General features: G+C 51.6%; 2 protein-coding genes across 5 annotated transcripts in view; one reads left to right on the top strand and one right to left on the bottom strand.

Annotated features, from left to right (window-relative positions):
• PGAP2 (post-GPI attachment to proteins 2) overlaps positions 1 to 1,689 on the bottom strand; it is a 35,211-nt gene extending 33,522 nt beyond the window's left edge. Inside the window, exon 1 of one of the 3 annotated variants that reach the window (XM_054015967.1) lies at positions 1,665 to 1,689. The gene's annotated coding sequence lies outside the window, so the exon portion shown is untranslated. Of the gene's footprint in view, positions 1 to 913; positions 1,260 to 1,528; positions 1,611 to 1,664 lie in introns of those variants that run through there. The other 2 variants (XM_054015965.1, XM_054015963.1) reach the window with 2 other exon arrangements.
• A 4,440-nt stretch (positions 1,690 to 6,129) lies between these two features.
• NUP98 (nucleoporin 98 and 96 precursor) overlaps positions 6,130 to 12,452 on the top strand; it is a 54,916-nt gene continuing 48,593 nt past the window's right edge. For both annotated transcript variants that reach the window (XM_054015961.1, XM_054015960.1), the window contains exon 1: positions 6,130 to 6,223. The gene's annotated coding sequence lies outside the window, so the exon portion shown is untranslated. The remainder of the gene's footprint in view (positions 6,224 to 12,452) is intronic.

The raw sequence follows: 12,452 nt of genomic DNA, 5'->3' as shown, positions 1-12,452 counted from the left end.
CAGCGGCATGTCCCTCCCTCCGGCTCCTACCCGTAAGAGCAGCCAGGGGGCTCTGTACACTGCCCTCGCCCCAAGCACCGCCCCCACAGCTCCCATTGGCCGGGAACCGCAGCCAATGGGAGCTAAGTGGGCGGCGCCTACGGACAGGGCAATGCGCAGACCTGCCTGGCCACGCCTCTGCGTAGGAGCCAGAGATCGAACATGCTGCTGCTTCTGGGAGCTGCTTGAGGTACGCGCCACCTGGAGCCTGCACCCAACCCACCTCCCGAACCCCTTGGCCCTATACTGGAGCACCCTCAACCCCACCCCAGAGCCTGCACCCTCACCCCAGCCCCCAATTTCATGAGCATTCATGGCCCGCCATACAATTTCCATACCCAGATGTGGCCCTCGGGCCAAAAAGTTTGCCCACCCCTGCACTAAGGCCTTGTCTACACTTGCCTAAGCCATGCCTCCCTAGCTACACTGCTATTCATACCCATGCTAACTGGGCATGCAGGGTCTGTACTCTACACGCCATCCTAAGCATAGACCTCCCTTTAGAGGGAAGCAACTCGAACATAACAATACAGTCACAGAAGAGAAACTAATCTAGTCTATTCTAGTCTCCCCAGCCAATGCAGGATTGTTCTTCCCAGTTTATTCTAGCCAAATCTCCATCCTGACCAAAGCCACTAGACCTGCAGGTGAGGGAAAGTGTCTAAACTCAGCTCTTTCCTACTCTGGTAGGGAGGCTGAAGGTGACACAGCCACCCTGGCCTGTAACCCAGAGACAGGCAACTGGTCCCTGCTCACACAGCCACAGGCCACTGGGGTGGTCACCTCCTTTGTCAGCCCCTTCTTGTTAAAGACCAGGGTAGCCCGCAGTCTGCATTTTAAGCAAACATCCCCAGTTACTAGGAAGGAAGGATACCCATGAACACCCCTCCGTGGAAGCACCTTCCTCTGAGCTCCTGGGGTGCGGGACTGGCCGCCAGAGCTGAGAGAGACACAGCCTTTGCCTGGGCAAATATACCCTCAGGTTTCAATGTGCTGGGGGCCAGCTCCAAAATTCAGCCACACACCCACTGAGTTGTGCCAGAAGTTTGATCAGAGCCACAAACGCCCACCCCCCTCACCTGAAGCAGCTTTGGGGAGGAAGGTGGGGTCCCCAATCCTCCAGCCTGTGCTCTCCTAAAGGGCGCCCCCAAAGCTGCTGCCCAAGTTCTCCCACCTTAGCCAACCTGGGGCATGGAAATACAGAAACCCTCCTTCTAAGACACCAGCTCCTCCCTCCAACCCTATTGCTGCCCCAACCCCCTCCCCACTGCCTGCCCCAGCTCCTACCCACCCCCCCGCATCGCTCCATGCCCCAACCCTTGTCCCCCGGCTCCTGCCCCCCCCGCCTGTCCCCCCCTCCGGCTCCTGCCCCCCCCCCACGCCTGCCCCCCAACCCCTCCCCGGATCCGCCCCCGGGAGCTCCCCTCCTTCCCCCGCGCCCAAAGGTGCAGCGGCCTCCGGCAGGCTGAGACCGGCCGATTCAGCTCACGCAAAGGCCGGGCCCAGAGCCGGCTCCCTCCGTCGCTGCGGCCGCCGCCGCGGCTCCCACCCCGGTCCCCCCGCTGGCCCGGGCGGCGCGGCCTCATTCCCCGGCGCCCCGCGGGCTGCCCCGAGCCTCCGCTCACCTGTTTCCCCTTCCGCCCTTCTCCAGCCGGCTGCGGGACCGCCCCCCGCTCCGCCCCCGGGCCGCAGCTCCGCCTGCGCCGCTCCCCGCCTCCGTCCGCCCGTCCGTCTCCCCGCCCGGCGCCCGCTCGCCGCCAGCCTCCCTCCCTGCCCCACAGTGCCCCTGCACCGGCCCCGCAGCCCGACCTGGGCCTGCCCCACAGTGCCCCTGCTCCAGCCCCGCAGCCCGACCTGGGCCTGCCCCGTGCTGCCCACAGCCCTGGGGCTGCCCCACACTGCCCCAGCCCTCGCACCCCTGGGCCTGCGCCACGCTGCCCCCGCACCCTGGGGCCTGGCCCCACACTGCCCCTGCCTCCCTGCCCCCGCAGCCTGACCTGGGCCTGCCCCCTATTCCTGCAGCCCTGGGCCTGCCCCATGGTGCTGCAAGCCACAGCGGCCCTGCGGGTAGCAGTGACCCTTGGGGACAGAGTCGCTGGGGGAGGGTTGTGTGGCAGCAATGCCCCCTCCTGCCTGGGGCCTGGCAGGAAGCGGTGTGGGCTGGAAGCCTTCTGGCTACATTGTGGCTTCTTTCCACCAGCAAAGAATGGGGCCTTCTGCCTCCTTTGCTCTTCCCTCCCTCATCTGTTCCCCCGTCCACCACCTTGTGCTTTTCCTTTGCAGGGCCCTGCCAAATTCATGGCCATGAAAAACGTGTCATGGACCATGAAATCTGGTCTTTTGTGTGCTTTTACCCTATACAGATTTCACGGGGGAGACCACCGTTTCTCAAATTCGGGGCCCTGACCCAAAAGGAAGTTGCGGGGGAGGTTGCAAGGTTATTTTAGGGGGGTTGGGGTATTGCCACACTCGTTTCTGCACTGCCTTCAGAGCTGGGCAGCTGGAGAGCAGCGGCTGTTGGATGGGCCCCAGCTCTGAAGGCAGCACCCCCCCAGCAGCAGCACAGAAGTAAGGGTGGGAATATCATATCATGCAACCCTTACTTCTGCACTGCTGCTGCTGGTGGCTCTGCTTTCAGAGCTGGGATCCCGGCCAGCAGCTACCACTCTCCAGCTGCCCAGCTCTGAAGGCAGTGCCGCTGCCAACAGCAGCATAGAAGTGAGGGTAGCAGTACCGCAGCCCATAAGAACGGCCATACTGCGTCAGACCAAAAGTCCAACTAGCCCAGTGTCCTGTCTTCCGACAGTGGCCAATGCAGGTGCCCCAGAGGGAATGAACAGAACAGGTCATCATCAAGTGATTCACCCCTGTCACCCATTCCCAGCTTCTGGCAAACAGAGGCTAGGGACACCATCCCTGGCTAATAGCCATTGATGGACATATGCTCCACGAACTTATCTAGTTCTACAATAACCCTACAATAACCTTGCAGCCCCTTCACAACTCCCTTTTGGGTCAGGACCCCTACAATTACAATACTCTGAAATTTCAGATTTAATGGCTAAAATCATGAAATTTACGATTTTTAAAGTCCCATGACCATGAAATTGACTAAAATGGACCATGAATTTGGTAGGGCCTTATCCATTTGCCTTCCTTGGACTTAAGTTGGTTTTTAAATGGATTCCTTTAGATAGGTACAAATGGCAGTGTGGACGCGCTGAGTTTGGTTTAAGGCCTGGTCCATGCACAAGTTTTTCACTGGTTTCATTACGTGTGTGTGTGTGTGGGGGGGGGGGTGTTGTTATTTTCTAGCAAGAATTACATTGCAGTTATGCTGGTTTGAAGGTGTCTTATACAAGTATAGCTTATTCCCACAAACAGATCTGTTGTCTATTACCTGTACAGTGCTCATAATCTTTCAGAGTAGACTGGACATAATGCACAATGTGACCCCTCGCACCCAGAAACCCATCACATAACGATAACACCTAGATCTTATGTAGTGCTTTTCAAACAAAGTGCTTTACAAAGGAGGTTGGTATCAACATCCCCATTTTACAGATGGGAAAATTGAGGCATAGAGAGGGAAGTGATTCGTCCAAGGTCACCCAGCAGGCCAGTGGAAGAGCCAGGGATTGAACCTAGGTCTCCTGAGTCCTGTGGTATATTCATTAGGCCAGACTGCCTCATGGAGATATATTGTACATAGGTACCCAACAAGGTGTTAGTAAAAGGCCTGATGGATAAAAATAATCCGTCTTTATGCTATTAAAAATGTTGTCCAAGAGAATATAAACTATATGCTTTAGTGCCTACACCTACTAATACAATGTATTGTGTGCTTGGTAATGACATGTAATGAATTCATATTTCAAAAACTAAACCAGCTCTTGATTAAGAGAACTGCTTACCGATGCTCTGACTTTAGCAAAATCTCCAGCCATGTAGACAGGCACTGAATTCTTGGTGTCCCGTCCAAACTCTTCCCTCTTGCAACCTGTGACCCTCCCTCCAAGTTCCGTGCAAGTAGTAGTTCAAACAGAAAACTGGGTGTTGGGGCTGGAGGCTGATCCCAGGCTGTATCTGACTCACTATGTGAGAGCTAGAGCAGGCAACTTCTCTGCTCCACGTCTCAGTTCCCCGTCTAAGAAATAAGGTTAGTAATATCAAAGAAAGCAGTGTAAAATAAAGAGAAAAAAAGCTCTGTACTGCTTCATCTAACCTTCATGTGGTATATTATATTTATATTGCCTATCAAATTTTCTAATCTAGAAGGTCAAACTATATTGCCAGTCTAGTCTGATTTCAATGGAGTCACTCCTGTTAAAGTTAAATGTTCATAAAAGCTTGCAGGACAGGGTTCTTTAGATTCTCAGCTCCTTGGAACAGGGGCCCCATCTGCTTTTCGTAGAATCATAGAATATCAGGGTTGGAAGGGACCTCAGGAGGTCATCTAGTCCAACCCCCTGCTCAAAGCAGGACCAATCCCCAACTAAATCATCCCAGCCAGGGCTTTGTCAAGCTGGGCCTTAAAAACCTCTAAGGAAGGAGATTCCACCACCTTCCTAGGTAACCCATTCAAGTGCTTCACCACCCTCCTAGTGAAAAAGTTTTTCCTAATATCCAACCTAAACCTTCCCCACTGCAAATTGAGACCATTGCTCCTTGTTCTGTCATCTACCACCACTGAGAACAGTCTAGATCAGTGGTTCCCAAACTGGGGTTCGCAAAATGTTACAGGGGGTTCTCGGGGGAAAAACTCCCTAATGGCAGACAGAGCTGTCCCTAGGGACCCCAGGCAGCACAGGGCCTGCAGCCTGAAGCCCCTGAATGTCCAAGAACTAAGAAGATCAAAGCAAGTATTTCTATCACACTGAGGAGATTTAAACTTCAGGATTCCTTATAAGAAATGGAAAGGGAGGTGGATATTTTTTGCTGTTTTTAAAATTAAATAGACAGCTAGTATTGTTTTTAAAATTATTATGAACAAGTTTAAGCTTTGTTGTAACGAGCGTTGTTTGCCTAGACTGCCCGAGACCTGAATGCTTGTGTAGAAGGAACTCTTTGTGTAGGAGTTGTCTTCTTAAATACCTTCCTGCTGTTTAAACATCTGATACTCCTTGATGAAACATAGGAGCCTTGTCTTATAACAGGCTTATACAAAGTGATACAAGCTATGAAAGTGAGATCTTGGAAGAGTGTTGCCATTTTCATAATGTAATACAAATTCTGTAATGATTAATAATTAATAATAAATAGTGTGTAATAAGCATGCCATAAATACACATTTTATATCTCCAAGATCACTGCTTTTATAATTTATACTCGGGTAAAGGAGAAAATCCCTGGAAATATTCATTTTTAGGAGGGGGTTCGCGAGACTTGACATTTTATTGAAAGGGGTTCACACGTTGTTAAAGTTTGGGAACCACGGGTCTAGATCCATCCCTTTTCGTAGCGCACTGAGCAGACTGATGCTGCTTGCAAACCCATACAAGTGTCATTGTAGCCGTGTCGGTCCCAGGCTATCAGAGAGAACACGGCTAGGGCAGCCGGCTGCTGAGGGTGTGGGGCTGGCTGTGCGGTGGGGCAGGCCAGGCCAGGCCAGGTTTGCAATGGGGGGGCTGGTTTACTCGGGGGCACGTGGGGGAGCTGCTGGTTGCGTTACTCTGGGGGTCACCCACGTGGCTCAGGAGCCCCTCTTTTCCCCGCTGACCCGCCCAGGCTGTTGCCATGGGAACGCCGTGCTGCCTTCTGATTGGCGGCAGCAGGGTTAAGCCCCGCCCTTTAGAGAGGTGATTAAAGGACCCGGATGTTGGGAAGTCCCAGCCGCTGGAAAAAGACGGCTGCTGGTCCTTCACCCAACAGCAACCGCTCTTCTGTTGACCAATGAGAACTCGGCTCGCTCGTGACGTTCGAAACACCCGCCCGCCAATCAGCAGGAGGAGCCTGGCCGGAGGCGGGACCTGCCTCGCTTTCAAACGGCGGCAGCCAATAGACTGACGGAGCCGGGGCGAGGCGGGCCAATGGGGCGCGCGGGGAGGCGGCGCGCAGCGGGAGGTAGGAGCGCGAGCGGAGTGTGACGCAGTTTCCCCCCCTGTGAGGCGGCGGCGGGCGTCGTGGCGGTGCCGCTCGGTCTCGGCGCGGTCGAGTCGCTCCCTCGGCGGGGCCCGGGTCCTCGGTAAGGCGCGGGCGGGCGGGGCGGGCTCCGGGGCCGCGGACGGAGCCCGGCGCCCTTCTCCCGGCTCCGGCTCGGACCAGGCCGCCGCGCCCCTCGGGCCTCTTCCTGTGCCCGGCGCTGGTCTCCCTGGGGGACGCGGCGCTCCGAAGGCCTCCCGGGTGCTCTGCCTCTGCCGCGCGGGCGCTTCTCCCCCCAAGGCGGCGGGGGGATGCTGAGCCTCGGAGGGGGGGAGCGACCTGAGGCGGGTCGTGCTCCCCGGGGGGAGGGGAGAGCTGGGGGGGTAATGGGGGCGCGTCTCCCCCAGAACGGGGCGGGGGCTTGGGGTGTATATCGCGGGGGGGGCTCAAAGGGTGGCGTTGGCGGGTGTCTCCTGGGGTGAGGGTGGTGGCTTCCTCAGAGGGGGGTGGGGATGGGGTGTGTCGCCAGAGTGTGAGGTGTAGCGCTTGGGGGGGTGGGGGGGTGTCTCGTCAGCGTGGAGGGGGGGTGTATCGCTTGGGGGGGCGGGGGGGTGTCTCGTCAGCGTGGAGGGGGGTGTATCGCTTGGGGGGGCGGGGGGGTGTCTCGTCAGCGTGGAGGGGGGGTGTATCGCTTGGGGGGGGCGGTGGGGTGTCTCAGCAGCGTGGAGGGGGGGTGTATCGCTTGGGGGGGGCGGTGGGGTGTCTCGTCAGCGTGGAGGGGGGGTGTATCGCTTGGGGGGGGCGTGGGGTGTCTCGTCAGCGTGGAGGGGGGGTGTATCGCTTGGGGGGGGCGGTGGGGTGTCTCGTCAGCGTGGAGGGGGGGTGTATCGCTTGGGGGGGGCGGTGGGGTGTCTCAGCAGCGTGGAGGGGGGTGTATCGCTTGGGGGGGCGGTGGGGTGTCTCGTCAGCGTGGAGGGGGGTGTATCGCTTGGGGGGGGCGGTGGGGTGTCTCGTCAGCGTGGAGGGGGGGTGTATCGCTTGGGGGGGGCGGTGGGGTGTCTCGTCAGCGTGGAGGGGGGTGTATCGCTTGGGGGGGCGGTGGGGTGTCTCGTCAGCGTGGAGGGGGGTGTATCGCTTGGGGGGGGCGGTGGGGTGTCTCGTCAGCGTGGAGGGGGGGTGTATCGCTTGGGGGGGCGGTGGGGTGTCTCGTCAGCGTGGAGGGGGGGTGTATCGCTTGGGGGGGGCGGTGGGGTGTCTCGTCAGCGTGGAGGGGGGGTGTATCGCTTGGGGGGGGCGGTGGGGTGTCTCAGCAGCGTGGAGGGGGGGTGTATCGCTTGGGGGGGGCGGTGGGGTGTCTCAGCAGCGTGGAGGGGGGTGTATCGCTTGGGGGGGCGGTGGGGTGTCTCGTCAGCGTGGAGGGGGGGTGTATCGCTTGGGGGGGCGGTGGGGTGTCTCGTCAGCGTGGAGGGGGGTGTATCGCTTGGGGGGGGCGGGGGGGTGTCTCCTCAGAAGGTATCTGAGTTGTTGTGTTGTGGTTATTACAAGTCTTCTAGCATTACAAGTCTTCTAGCCTGTCTGGTGAAAGCAGCTTGAGTTCCCCAATCCTGGCGGCTGAAATGGTAATGGGATGGTAGCTATAGGGCTCCTCTCTCAACTTGTTGATGTTTTTTTTCAAGTCAATGAGGCTGGTTTAGCGGATATTAAGATCTGTTTGTGGGAGTGTTTGGCTCTGGTGAGGGGACTGGTCTCATATTTCAGATGCTACAATGATTATCGATGTTCTAGAGAGGAGTAATCGTAATTACATGTAGCCTTCAGGGAGAGTCCTGGTAATCACTTAAGCTTTGATTTGCTTGTTGCTGTACAAGGTACAAAAATTAAAATTTCTAGCGCAGAGTAACTTGCAGTGTAAAGCTACAGATGGGATGCAGTGGGATATAACTTTTCCTTCACATTAGCTACTCACTACTTATGAATGGCACCAGTTTTTAAATTAGAGAGAATGGTTACCTGGATGGGGTGGATTAATCTTGTGCATGTAAGAGAGGATTTGGTTAAGTTTGGGCACCAGAGTACTTTTAGGGGTGGATGGGAGACTCTGTCATCTCCAGCTCATCCAGAAGGAAGCTTGGTTTAAAAATGAAAATTGAGGTTGGTTGTATGTTAAACCAGTTGTGGGGGAAAGGAGCGGAGAGAAGTCCTTCGATTAGATAAACTCTAGGGATATCAGTAGTAGAGGAAGTTGCTCAACTGTACGTGATTTAGGGGCAAGCGAGAATTGGAAAGGCAAGTGTTGAGACCTCAAATGTCAATAGTTTACTGTAGGAAAGAGAAGTTAGGTTCTAGAAGTGGATGCAGCGCTATTGATTGTCAATGTCTGGGTGGCAGGAACTATGATAAAAATATACATCTCAGGTCAATGGAATGTAAGCATATTTTTATCACTATACATAGAATATAATATAGTGTGGGCGTACTACTAGCCTTTGGGATCTAAACCTCGATGGATAAGTTGGAACAGGCAAAAATCTGTTAACGTTGATTGACTTCAACTAAGTTTGGAGAAATTGGTTGACTGTCACTTAGAAACATGGTTGGAAGCCACACAGTTTTTTTTTTTATAAAGCTGTAAAAGATGATTGGTACAGATTGTTCTGGAGCAAAGGAATGGCTGTTACTCACTTAGATCTTGGTTTGAGGGCCTTGTCTATGCAAGGAGAATTTTTTGAAACAACCCTTCTTCCCCAATATCAGTTCAGCTCCATCAGTGTTTTATTGGTAACACCCTAGTGTAGATTGGCTGCTGCCACACTCAAGTACTTTGGCATCAAGCTACTCAGTAGGTAAGTTTGGGACAGTGCTTAAAACCCAGTGGCAGAAGCCAGTGGGCTATCTTCTATACTGAGTTGCTGATGCAGGAGTTAGCCATATTAGAAAGTTTTCCTAGTGGAGACATGGCCTTAGTAACCCTAATTATCATTCTTGTGGCATCATACCAAGCAATACTACTGGCATGCTAAGCTTCAGGAAGAGTTGTTTCAGGGAAGTGAGAAAGCTACAAGTCGAAAGGGAAAAGTTAGGAGGTTAAAATTGAATTGTCATTTAGGCTGCTTAGGAGCAATGTAATCGAAGAAGGAATCTCGAACTTCAGAACTAGGAAGTAAAGATGATACAGAAATTAATATATACAGGAAGGTATAAAAGTTTGGCCTAAATAAATAAAAATCCTTTGAAATGAAGAAAAATCAACTTTTGAAGTAAATTAAGCTAAACAAGAAAAAAGACTCTTATTCCGGAATCAGAGGGTCCATACATGGAGTTACTCTGGAATAGCTGTTCCAGTTTAAATAAACACCCTGCCTTAGGGCAGGTCTTCACTACAGGGGGGGTCAATTTAAGATACGCAAATTCAGCTACGTGAATAGCGTAGCTGAATTTGACGTATCGCAGCCAACTTACCCCGCTGTAGGGACGGCGGCAAAATCGACCTCTGTGGCTTCCCGTCGACGGCGCTTACTCCCACCTCCGCTGGTAGAGTAAGAGCGTCGATTCGGGGATCGATTGTCGCGTCCTGACGGGACGCGATAAATCGATCCCCGAGAGGTCGATTTCTACCCGCCGATTCAGGCGGGTAGTGTAGACGTAGCCTCATTCTCGAATAACTTTCATTTGTAGACAAGCTCTAAGAAGCCTGCCAAACTCAGTGAATCATTCCTTGTCTACACTAGAGTTTGCACTTTCAGTCTGCACCAGTTTTGGATAACTTTCCCACTACTCTCCTAAAGTGGTACTGGTGGCTGTCTGAAATCTAGAATGCATTGCTTCTGGAAACTCTTGGTTAGGTACCCATAAAGCACTGCAGTTGAGACAGTTTAAAATGGCAGTAATGAGAGTATGTAACAATTGAATTGCTTCTGAACAAGTCAGCATGGCTAGAGTGGACACACTGAACTGTTTAAACTGGTACCATTATAGAATCAGAATAATAGAAATGTAGGATTGGAAGTGACCTCGAGAGGTCATGAAGTCCATCTATCTGCTCTGAGGTGGGACCAAGTATGCCTAGACCATCCCTGATAGGTGTTAGTCCAGTCTGTTTCTTAAAAACCTCCAATGATGGGGATTCCACAACCTCCATTAGAAACCTATTCAGCAACTTAATTATTCTTATAGTTAGCTTTTTCTAATATCTAACCTAAATCTCCTTTCCTGTACATTAAGCCCATTATTACTTGTCCTTCCTTCAGTGGGCATGGAAAATGATTGCTAGTCCTAAAATATGTTAAGGATGGCTGTTATCAGGTCCCCCCTCTTCTTTTCTCAATACCAAACATGCCCAGTTTTTAAGCCTTTCCTCATTGGTCAGGTTTCTCTAAACCTTTTATCATTTTTATTGCTCTCCTCTGCACTCTCTCCAGTTTATACACACCTTTCTTAAAGTGTGGTGCCTGGAACTGGACACAGTACTCCAGCTGAGGCCTCACCAGTGTTGAATAGAGTTGGGCAGTTACTTCCTGTAGTCTGTTTGGGGTGTGTGTGTGTGTGCGCACTTTGTGTGTGCCCTGCTGGCTCTGCACAGATAGCTGTCCCAGCAGACCTCGATCGAACTTCCCAAAAAGACCACAGCCGTGGTTCTGCAGTGAAGGCACTTGGCCAAGTTTATTGTCAATGAAGCATGGTCCTAGCTGCCTGGATCATTGCCTACATTTGCACTAGCACATGTGTGCCTATGACAGTGTATGTGTCTCAGTGAATGGTAGGACTTTCCAGTCCCCCTTCGGTTGGACAAAGACACACCCTCTGTGACCCATTTTTTCATACACTGACACAGATAAGGTACGTATTGCCCCTCTGACACGGTTAGTTACCACCCATTACCTTGTACATGTTGATTTGATCAGAACATCTCTATCCATCACTCTCATCCTAACCTTATCTTTAAGAGGGGTCAACGTGTCCCTGTATCATCTTCAGGGAGTGTGTTTACACCATAACTTTGTTTCAAGGTGTTCTGGTCCTACTCTTCTGGAATGTGTTTACTTGAATACTTAGTGCCAAGAGTGCTTGTGTTTTTGAAACGCCAGACCTATTGTTGCCAAGTTCATGTAATGGACAGTGAACCTTCAAGCAAGCATCTGCTTTGTGACTGGGCAGGGCCTGACTCTTGCTCACTCTTTCTTTCAGCAAGTCTTGACTTTAGTTCAGGCCTAGCTTTTTTTTTTTTTTGTAACAGCATCGTAGCTGTGTAAGAAGAGTTCAGTTCTTTAGTGTAGGTATGGCCTTTCATCACAAGGGTGTAAAGGAGACAAGCAGAGGATAAGGAGACTACAGAGAAGCTAATATTGCTATGTATGTCGTCTTCATGCAGGATAATAGGAGGAGTGGGGGAAAACATGTCATCTGCAAAGAGTAACCAGGGGATAGGCAAAGGTGAGACTTTCAGAGTGTTTTTTTTTTTTAATGTTGGGGAGCAACTTAAGAACTTGGCTGGCAATAAATTGCTGTGGCTGGATGTTCATCATGGGAGAACTTTGAAGAAACTAAAGAAGGAAAAAAATGTTGAGCTGCTAACAGTTTATCATTAAATTATACCATACATTTGGCACTCTATCAACATGCTGACTCTGAATTGTTCTTTAGAAGACACCTGAGATAATAGGCATCTTTGAGGTGTGTCTTCACTAGGAAACATAAGAGACAAGGTAGGTGAAGTAATATCTTTTATTGGACCAACTTTTGTTGGAGTGAGAAGCTTTTGAGGTTACACAGAACTCTTCTTCAAGTTAAGCTTTGTGTAAGCTCAAAAGCTTGTCTTTCTCGCTAACAGAAGTTGGTACAATAAAAGATATATTGCCTCGCTCACTTTGTCTCTCCTGATATCCTGGGACCAACATGGATACAGTAACATTGCATACACACTAGGAAAGATGATCAGTGTTCTGCACCATTGTACACTTACTTACCAGTGTTGGAAGTCGTAGCACAGACAGGACATAAACATTTTTTATGACCGTGGTAAAAACACCTGCACCCTGTCTATGCAGCAGCCTTTCCAGTTGGTAGCGCTGGTGCAGAAAAACTATGTAATTTCTTATTGTGGATAAAGACCTTGACTGGTGAATCTACCATGTCTTTTTTTTTTTTTTTTTTAATCAAAAGGTTAAGGTTATGCTTAGAATAATCTGCTAAACATTATCTTGGTATTTGGGGTGCATCTGGGATTAGAGTAGCGTTACCCAGCATCTCAGTAAATAAAATACTAGGGATGACAAAGAAAAATCAGGCCTGTACCTGATAGTCTTTAAAGAACCAACTATGGTTGCAATTGTTAG

This window comes from Malaclemys terrapin, chromosome 1 (genome assembly GCF_027887155.1).
Source record: "Malaclemys terrapin pileata isolate rMalTer1 chromosome 1, rMalTer1.hap1, whole genome shotgun sequence".
NCBI lineage: Eukaryota > Metazoa > Chordata > Testudines > Emydidae > Malaclemys > Malaclemys terrapin.
Note: the sequence above shows the minus strand (reverse complement) of the source record. Positions and strands in the feature narration are given on the sequence as shown.